Here is a 10,425-nt window from a genome sequence, read left to right on the forward strand (position 1 = left end):
TATTCCTTTCGATGATGAGTTCTACTGCAACCTAGAGTGAAAGCGCTAATGAAAGGAACGCCTGTGCATCGCTCGCACATCGCCCTCGTGGCCTAACGAATAAGGCATCTGTCTTCCAAACGGGGGATTGCGGGTTCGAGTCCCGCCAAGGGTGGGTTACTCTTCTTCATTAACAAAGGGTTTCTGCTACAGTTTTCTTGTTTGAAGCAAAGCATATGTGCTCCTTTTCTCCTATATTCCTTTCGATGGTGTGTTTTACTGTAACCTAAAGTATACGCGCTAATGAAAAGAACGCTAGTGCTACGGTCGCACATCGCCCTCGTGGCCTAACGAATAAGGCATTGGTCTTCCAAACCGGGATTGCGGATTCGTGTTTCGCCGAGGGTGGGTTATCCTTTTTCAATACCAAGGGTTTCTGCAACAGTTTTCTTGCTTGAACCAAAGCATGCGCATTTCCCTTTCTCCTATATTAATTTCGATGGTGTGTTCTACTGTAACCTAAAGTAAAAGCGCTAATGAAAGGAACGTTAGTGCATCAATCGCACGTTGCTCTCTTGCCCTAACGGATAAGGCATCGGTCTTCCAAACCGGGATTGCGGATTCGTGTTTCGCCGAGGGTGGGTTATCCTTTTTCAATACCAAGGGTTTCTGCAACAGTTTTCTTGCTTGAAGCAGAGCATATGCGTTTCCTTTTCCCCTATATTCCTTTCGATGGTGCGTTCTACAGTAACCTAGAGTAAAAGTGCTGATGATAGGAACGCCAGTGCATCGCTCGCACATCGCCCTCGTGGCCTAACGAATAAGGCATCGGTCTTCTAAACCGGGGATTGCGGGTTCGAGTCCCGCCGAGTGTGGGTTATCCTTTTTACATTACCAAGGGTTTTTGCTACAGTTTTCTTGCTTGAAGCAAAGCATATGCGTTTCCTTTTCCCCTATATTCCTTTCAAAGGTGTGTTCTACAATAACCTAGAGTAAAAGTGCTAATGAAAGGAACGCCAGTGCATCGCTCGCACGTCGCCCTCGTGGCCTAACAGATAAGGCATCGGTCTCCTAAACCAGGGACTGCGTGTTCGAGTCCCGCCGAGGTTGCGATATCCTTTTTCATTACCAAAGGGTTTGTGCTACAGTTTTCTTGCTTGAAGCAAATCATATGCGTTTCCTTTTCCCTTATATTCCTTTGCATGATGTGTTCTACTGTTACCTAGAGTAAACGCGCTAATGAAAAGAACGCTAGTGCATCACTCGCACATCACCCTGTTGGCCAAACGAATAAGGCATCGGTCTTCTAAACGGGAGATTGCGGGTTCGAGTCCCGCCGAGGGTTGGTTATCCTTTTTCATTAACAAAGTGTTTTGCTAGTTTTCTCGCTTGAACCAAAGCAAGTGCATTTCCCTTTTTCCTATATTCCTTTCAATAGTGTGTTCCACTGCAACCTAGAGTAAAAGCGCTAATGAAAGGAACGCCAGTGCATCGCTCGCACATCGCCCTCGTGCCCTAACGGATAAGGCATCGGTCTCCTAAACCGGGGATGGCGGGGTCGAGTCCCGCTGAGGGTGGGTTATCCTTTTTTACTAACAAAGGGTTTTTCCCACAGTTTTCTTGCTTGAACCAAAGCATATGCATTTTCTTTTCCCCTATATTCCTTTCGATTGTGTGTTTTACTGTAACCTAGAGTAAAAGCGCTAATGAAAGGAACGCCAGTGCATCGCTCGCACATCGCCCTCGTGGCCTAACGGATAAGACATCGGTCTCCTAAACCGGGGATGGCGGGTTCGAGTCCCGCCGAGGTTGGGTTATCCTTTTTTACTAACAAAGGGTTTTTCCCACAGTTTTCTTGCTTGAACCAAAGCATATGCATTTTCTTTTCCCCTATATTCCTTTCGATTGTGTGTTTTACTGTAACCTAGAGTAAAAGCGCTAATGAAAGGAACGCCAGTGCATCGCTCGCACATCGCCCTCGTGGCCTAACGGATAAGGCATCGGTCTCCTAAACCGGGAATTGCGGGTTCGAGTCCCGCCGAGGTTGGGTTATCCTTTTTTACTAACAAAGGGTTTTTCCCACAGTTTTCTTGCTTGAACCAAAGCATATGCATTTTCTTTTCCCCTATATTCCTTTCGATTGTGTGTTTTACTGTAACCTAGAGTAAAAGCGCTAATGAAAGGAACGCCAGTGCATCGCTCGCACATCGCCCTCGTGGCCTAACGGATAAGGCATCGGTCTCCTAAACCGGGAATTGCGGGTTCGAGTCCCGCCGAGGTTGGGTTATCCTTTTTTAATAACAAAGGGTTTTTCCCACAGTTTTCTTGCTTGAACCAAAGCATATGCATTTTCTTTTCCCCTATATTCCTTTCGATTGTGTGTTTTACTGTAACCTAGAGTAAAAGCGCTAATGAAAGGAACGCCAGTGCATCGCTCGCACATCGCCCTCGTGGCCTAACGGATAAGGCATCGGTCTCCTAAACCGGGGATGGCGGGGTCGAGTCCCGCCGAGGGTGGGATATTCTTTTTCATTAACAAATGGTTTCTGCTACAGTTTTCTTGCTTGCAGGAAAGCAAAGGCGTTTTCTTTTCCCCTATACTCTTTTCGATGGTGTGTTCTACTGAAACCTAGAGTAAAAGCGCTAATGAAAGGAACGCCTGTGCATCGCTCGCACATCGCCCTCGTGGCCTAACGGATAAGGCATCGGTCTCCTAAACCGGGAATTGCAGGTTCGAGTCCCCCCGAGGTTGGGTTATCCTTTTTTACTAACAAAGGGTTTTTCCCACAGTTTTCTTGCTTGAACCAAAGCATATGCATTTTCTTTTCCCCTATATTCCTTTCGATTGTGTGTTTTACTGTAACCTAGAGTAAACGCGCTAATGAAAGGAACGCCAGTGCATCACTCGCACATCACCCTGTTGGCCAAACGAATAAGGCATCGGTCTTCTAAACGGGAGATTGCGGGTTCGAGTCCCGCCGAGGGTTGGTTATCCTTTTTCATTAACAAAGGGTTTTGCTAGTTTTCTCGCTTGAACCAAAGCAAGTGCATTTCCCTTTTTCCTATATTCCTTTCAATAGTGTGTTCCACTGCAACCTAGAGTAAAAGCGCTAATGAAAGGAACGCCAGTGCATCGCTCGCACATCGCCCTCGTGCCCTAACGGATAAGGCATCGGTCTCCTAAACCGGGGATGGCGGGGTCGAGTCCCGCTGAGGGTGGGTTATCCTTTTTTACTAACAAAGGGTTTTTCCCACAGTTTTCTTGCTTGAACCAAAGCATATGCATTTTCTTTTCCCCTATATTTCTTTCGATTGTGTGTTTTACTGTAACCTAGAGTAAAAGCGCTAATGAAAGGAACGCCAGTGCATCGCTCGCACATCGCCCTCGTGGCCTAACGGATAAGGCATTGGTCTCCTAAACCGGGGATGGCGGGTTCGAGTCCCGCCGAGGTTGGGTTATCCTTTTTTACTAACAAAGGGTTTTTCCCACAGTTTTCTTGCTTGAACCAAAGCATATGCATTTTCTTTTCCCCTATATTCCTTTCGATTGTGTGTTTTACTGTAACCTAGAGTAAAAGCGCTAATGAAAGGAACGCCAGTGCATCGCTCGCACATCGCCCTCGTGGCCTAACGGATAAGGCATCGGTCTCCTAAACCGGGAATTGCGGGTTCGAGTCCCCCCGAGGTTGGGTTATCCTTTTTTACTAACAAAGGGTTTTTCCCACAGTTTTCTTGCTTGAACCAAAGCATATGCATTTTCTTTTCCCCTATATTCCTTTCGATTGTGTGTTTTACTGTAACCTAGAGTAAAAGCGCTAATGAAAGGAACGCCAGTGCATCGCTCGCACATCGCCCTCGTGGCCTAACGGATAAGGCATCGGTCTCCTAAACCGGGGATGGCGGGGTCGAGTCCCGCCGAGGGTGGGATATTCTTTTTCATTAACAAATGGTTTCTGCTACAGTTTTCTTGCTTGCAGGAAAGCAAAGGCGTTTTCTTTTCCCCTATATTCTTTTCGATGGTGTGTTCTACTGAAACCTAGAGTAAAAGCGCTAATGAAAGGAACGCCTGTGCATCGCTCGCACATCGCCCTCGTGGCCTAACGGATAAGGCATCGGTCTCCTAAACCGGGAATTGCAGGTTCGAGTCCCGCCGAGGTTGGGTTATCCTTTTTTACTAAGAAAGGGTTTTTCCCACAGTTTTCTTGCTTGAACCAAAGCATATGCATTTTCTTTTCCCCTATATTCCTTTCGATTGTGTGTTTTACTGTAACCTAGAGTAAAAGCGCTAATGAAAGGAACGCCAGTGCATCGCTCGCACATCGCCCTCGTGGCCTAACGGATTAGGCATCGGTCTCCTAAACCGGGGATGGCGGGGTCGAGTCCCGCCGAGGGTGGGATATTCTTTTTCATTAACAAAGGGTTTCTGCTACAGTTTTCTTGCTTGCAGCAAAGCGATTGCGTTTTCTTTTCCCCTATATTCCTTTCGATAGTGTGTTCTACTGCAACCTAGAGTAAAAGCGCTAATGAAACGAACGCCAGTGCAGCGCTCGCACATCACCCTCGTGGCCTAACGGATAAGGCATCGGTCTCCTAAACCGCGGATATCGGGTGCGAGTGCCGCCGAGGGTGGGTTATCCTTGTTCATTACCAAGGGTTTGTGCTACAGTTTTCTTGCTTGAAGCAAACCATATGCGTTTCCTTTCCCCCTATATTCCTTTCGATGTTGTGTTCTACTGGAACCTAGAGTAAACGCGCTAATGAAAGGAACGCCAGTGCATCACTCGCACATAGCCTTCGTGGCCTAACGGATAAGGCATCGGTCTTTTTAACCGGGAATTGCGGGTTCGAGTCCCGCCGAGGGTGGGTTATCCTTTTTTACTAACAAAGGGTTTCTCACGCAGTTTTCTTGCTTGAACCAAAGCGTATGCATTTTCTTTTCCCCTATATTCCTTTCGATGATGGGTTATACTTTAACCTAGAGTAAACGCGCTAATGAAAGGAACGCCAGTGCATCGCTCGCACGTCGCCCTCGTGGCCTAACGGATAGGGCATCGGTATTCATAACAGGGAATTACGGATTCGAGTTCCGCGGAAGGTGGGTTATTTTTTTATTAACAAAGAGTTTCTCCCAAAGTTTTCTCGCTTGAACCAAAGCATATGCATTTCCTTTTCCTCTATATTCCTTTCGATGATGGGTTCTACTGTAACCTAGAGTAAACGCGCTAATGAAAAGAACGCTAGTGCATCGCTCGCACATCGCCATCATGGCTTAACGGATAAGGCATCGGTCTCCTAAACTGGGGATTGCTGGTTCGAGTCCCACCGAGGGCGAGTTACTCTTTTTCATTAACAAAGGGTTTGTGCTACAGTTTTCTTGCTTGAAGCAAAGCATATGCATTTCCTTTCCTCCTATATTCCTTTCGATGATGAGTTCTACTGCAACCTAGAGTGAAAGCGCTAATGAAAGGAACGCCTGTGCATCGCTCGCATATCGCCCTCGTGGCCTAACGAATAAGGCATCTGTCTTTCAAACGGGGGATTGCGGGTTCGAGTCCCGCCAAGGGTGGGTTATTCTTCTTCATTAACAAAGGGTTTCTGCTACAGTTTTCTTGTTTGAAGCAAAGCATATGTGCTCCTTTTCTCCTATATTCCTTTCGATGGTGTGTTTTACTGTAACCTAAAGTATACGCGCTAATGAAAAGAACGCTAGTGCTACGCTCACACATCGCCCTCGTGGCCTATCGAATAAGGCATCGGTCTTCCAAACCGGGATTGCGGATTCGTGTCCCGCCAAGGGTGGGTTATCCTATTTCAATACCAAGGGTTTCTGCAACAGTTTTCTTGCTTGAACCAAAGCATGCGCATTTCCCTTTCTCCTATATTAATTTCGATGGTGTGTTCTACTGTCCCCTAAAGTAAAAGCGCTAATGAAAGGAACGTTAGTGCATCAATCGCACGTTGCTCTCTTGGCCTAACGGATAAGGCATCGGTCTTCCAAACCGGGATTGCGGATTCGTGTTTCGCCGAGGGTGGGTTATCCTTTTTCAATACCAAGGGTTTCTGCAACAGTTTTCTTGCTTGAAGCAGAGCATATGCGTTTCCTTTTTCCCTATATTCCTTTCGATGGTGCGTTCTACCGTAACCTAGAGTAAAAGTGCTGATGAAAGGAACGCCAGTGCATCGCTCGCACATCGCCCTCGTGGCCTAACGAATAAGGCATCGGTCTCCTAAACCGGGGATGGCGGGGTCGAGTCCCGCCGAGGGTGGGATATTCTTTTTCATTAACAAATGGTTTCTGCTACAGTTTTCTTGCTTGCAGGAAAGCAAAGGCGTTTTCTTTTCCCCTATATTCTTTTCGATGGTGTGTTCTACTGAAACCTAGAGTAAAAGCGCTAATGAAAGGAACGCCTGTGCATCGCTCGCACATCGCCCTCGTGGCCTAACGGATAAGGCATCGGTCTCCTAAACCGGGAATTGCAGGTTCGAGTCCCGCCGAGGTTGGGTTATCCTTTTTTACTAAGAAAGGGTTTTTCCCACAGTTTTCTTGCTTGAACCAAAGCATATGCATTTTCTTTTCCCCTATATTCCTTTCGATTGTGTGTTTTACTGTAACCTAGAGTAAAAGCGCTAATGAAAGGAACGCCAGTGCATCGCTCGCACATCGCCCTCGTGGCCTAACGGATAAGGCATCGGTCTCCTAAACCGGGGATGGCGGGGTCGAGTCCCGCCGAGGGTGGGATATTCTTTTTCATTAACAAAGGGTTTCTGCTACAGTTCTCTTGCTTGCAGCAAAGCGATTGCGTTTTCTTTTCCCCTATATTCCTTTCGATAGTGTGTTCTACTGCAACCTAGAGTAAAAGCGCTAATGAAAGGAACGCCAGTGCAGCGCTCGCACATCGCCCTCGTGGCCTAACGGATAAGGCATCGGTCTCCTAAAGAGGGGATGGCGGGGTCGAGTCCCGCAAAGGGTGGGATATTCTTTTTCATTAACAAAGGGTTTCTGCTACAGTTTTCTTGCTTGCAGCAAAGCAATTGCGTTTTCTTTTCCCCTTATATTCCTTTCGATGGTGTGTTCTACTGCAACCTGGAGTAAAAGCGCTAATGAAAGGAACGCCAGTGCATCGCTCGCACATCACCCTCGTGGCCTAACGGATAAGGCATCGGTCTCCTAAACCGCGGATATCGGGTGCGAGTGCCGCCGAGGGTGGGTTATCCTTGTTCATTACCAAGGGTTTGTGCTACAGTTTTCTTGCTTGAAGCAAACCATATGCGTTTCCTTTCCCCCTATATTCCTTTCGATGTTGTGTTCTACTGGAACCTAGAGTAAACGCGCTAATGAAAGGAACGCCAGTGCATCACTCGCACATAGCCTTCGTGGCCTAACGGATAAGGCATCGGTCTTTTTAACCGGGAATTGCGGGTTCGAGTCCCGCCGAGGGTGGGTTATCCTTTTTTACTAACAAAGGGTTTCTCACGCAGTTTTCTTGCTTGAACCAAAGCATATGCATTTTCTTTTCCCCTATATTCCTTTCGATGATGGGTTCTACTTTAACCTAGAGTAAACGCGCTAATGAAAGGAACGCCAGTGCATCGCTCGCACGTCGCCCTCGTGGCCTAACGGATAGGGCATCGGTATTCATAACAGGGAATTACGGATTCGAGTTCCGCGGAGGGTGGGTTATTTTTTTATTAACAAAGAGTTTCTCCCAAAGTTTTCTCGCTTGAACCAAAGCATATGCATTTCCTTTTCCTCTATATTCCTTTCGATGATGGGTTCTACTGTAACCTAGAGTAAACGCGCTAATGAAAAGAACGCTAGTGCATCGCTCGCACATCGCCATGATGGCTTAACGGATAAGGCATCGGTCTCCTAAACTGGGGATTGCTGGTTCGAGTCCCACCGAGGGCGAGTTACTCTTTTTCATTAACAAAGGGTTTGTGCTACAGTTTTCTTGCTTGAAGCAAAGCATATGCATTTCCTTTCCTCCTATATTCCTTTCGATGATGAGTTCTACTGCAACCTAGAGTGAAAGCGCTAATGAAAGGAACGCCTGTGCATCGCTCGCATATCGCCCTCGTGGCCTAACGAATAAGGCATCTGTCTTCCAAACGGGGGATTGCGGGTTCGAGTCCCGCCAAGGGTGGGTTATTCTTCTTCATTAACAAAGGGTTTCTGCTACAGTTTTCTTGTTTGAAGCAAAGCATATGTGCTCCTTTTCTCCTATATTCCTTTCGATGGTGTGTTTTACTGTAACCTAAAGTATACGCGCTAATGAAAAGAACGCTAGTGCTACGCTCACACATCGCCCTCGTGGCCTATCGAATAAGGCATCGGTCTTCCAAACCGGGATTGCGGATTCGTGTCCCGCCAAGGGTGGGTTATTCTATTTCAATACCCAGGGTTTCTGCAACAGTTTTCTTGCTTGAACCAAAGCATGCGCATTTCCCTTTCTCCTATATTAATTTCGATGGTGTGTTCTACTGTCCCCTAAAGTAAAAGCGCTAATGAAAGGAACGTTAGTGCATCAATCGCACGTTGCTCTCTTGGCCTAACGGATAAGGCATCGGTCTTCCAAAACGGGATTGCGGATTCGTGTTTCGCCGAGGGTGGGTTATCCTTTTTCAATACCAAGGGTTTCTGCAACAGTTTTCTTGCTTGAAGCAGAGCATATGCGTTTCCTTTTTCCCTATATTCCTTTCGATGGTGCGTTCTACCGTAACCTAGAGTAAAAGTGCTGATGAAAGGAACGCCAGTGCATCGCTCGCACATCGCCCTCGTGGCCTAACGAATAAGGCATCGGTCTACTAAACCGGGGATTGCGGGTTCGAGTCCCGCCGAGTGTGGGTTATCCTTTTTACATTACCAAGGGTTTTTGCTACAGCTTTCTTGATGAAGCAAAGCATATGCGTTTCCTTTTCCCCTATATTCCTTTCAAAGGTGTGTTCTACAGTAACCTAGAGTAAAAGTGCTAATGAAAGGAACGCCAGTGCATCGCTCGCACATCGCCATCGTGGCCTAACAGATAAGGCATCGGTCTCCTAAACCAGGGACTGCGTGTTCGAGTCCCGCCGAGGTTGCGATATCCTTTTTCATTACCAAAGGGTTTGTGCTACAGTTTTCTTGCTTGAAGCAAATCATATCCGTTTCCTTTTCCCTTATATTCCTTTGCATGATGTGTTCTACTGTTACCTAGAGTAAACGCGCTAATGAAAAGAACGCTAGTGCATCACTCGCACATCACCCTGTTGGCCAAACGAATAAGGCATCGGTCTTCTAAACGGGAGATCGCGGGTTCGAGTCCCGCCGAGGGTTGGTTATCCTTTTTCATTAACAAAGGGTTTTGCTAGTTTTCTCGCTTGAACCAAAGCAAGTGCATTTCCCTTTTTCCTATATTCTTTTCAATAGTGTGTTCCACTGCAACCTAGAGTAAAAGCGCTAATGAAAGGAACGCCAGTGCATCGCTCGCACATCGCCCTCGTGCCCTAACGGATAAGGCATCGGTCTCCTAAACCGGGGATGGCGGGGTCGAGTCCCGCTGAGGGTGGGATATTCTTTTTCATTAACGAATGGTTTCTGCTACAGTTTTCTTGCTTGCAGCAAAGCAATTGCGTTTTCTTTTCTCCTATATTCCTTTCGATGGTGTGTTCTACTGCAACCTGGAGTAAAAGCGCTAATAAAAGGAACGCCAGTGCATCGCTCGCACATCGCCCTCGTGGCCTAACGGATAAGGCATCGGTCTCCTAAACCGCGGATATCGGGTGCGAGTGCCGCCGAGGGTGGGTTATCCTTTTTCATTACCAAGGGTGTGTGCTACAGTTTTCTTGCTTGAACAAAGCATATGCGTTTCCTTTTCCCCTATATTCCTTTCGATGTTGTGTTCTACTGTAACCTAGAGTAAACGCGCTAATGAAAGGAACGCCAGTGCATCACTCGCACATCGCCTTCGTGGCCTAACGGATAAGGCATCGGTCTTCTAAACCAGGAATTGCGGGTTCGAGTCCCGCCGAGGGTGGGGTATCCTTTTTTACTAACAAAGGGTTTCTCCCACACTTTTCTTGCTTGAACCAAGCATATGCATTTCCTTTTCCCCTATGTTCCTTTCGATTGTGTGTTTTACTGTAACCTAGAGTAAAAGCGCTAATGAAAGGAACGCCAGTGCATCGCTCGCACATCGCTCTCGTGGCTTAACGGGTAAGGCATCGGTCTCCTGAACAGGGGATGGCGGGGTCGAGTCCCGCCGAGGGTGGGATATTCTTTTTCATTAACAAAGGGTTTCTGCTACAGTTTTCTTGCTTGCAGCAAAGCAATTGCGTTTTCTTTTCCCCTATATTCCTTTCGATGGTGTGTTCTACTGCAACCTAGAGTAAAAGCGCTAAAGACAGGAACGCCAGTGCATCGCCCGCACATCGCCGTCGTGGCCTAACGGATAAGGCATCGGTCTCCTA

At 47.1% G+C, this 10,425-nt stretch overlaps 1 non-coding gene across 1 annotated transcript; it reads left to right on the plus strand.

Moving 5' to 3' along the window:
- The first annotated feature begins 9,919 nt into the window (after positions 1 to 9,919).
- TRNAR-UCU (transfer RNA arginine (anticodon UCU)) lies at positions 9,920 to 9,992 on the plus strand. Its single transcript has one exon. It is a non-coding gene; the product is annotated as a tRNA-Arg (tRNA).
- The last annotated feature ends 433 nt before the right edge of the window (positions 9,993 to 10,425 follow it).

Source organism: Rhipicephalus microplus, chromosome 2 (assembly GCF_043290135.1).
Source record: "Rhipicephalus microplus isolate Deutch F79 chromosome 2, USDA_Rmic, whole genome shotgun sequence".
Lineage (NCBI taxonomy): Eukaryota > Metazoa > Arthropoda > Arachnida > Ixodida > Ixodidae > Rhipicephalus > Rhipicephalus microplus.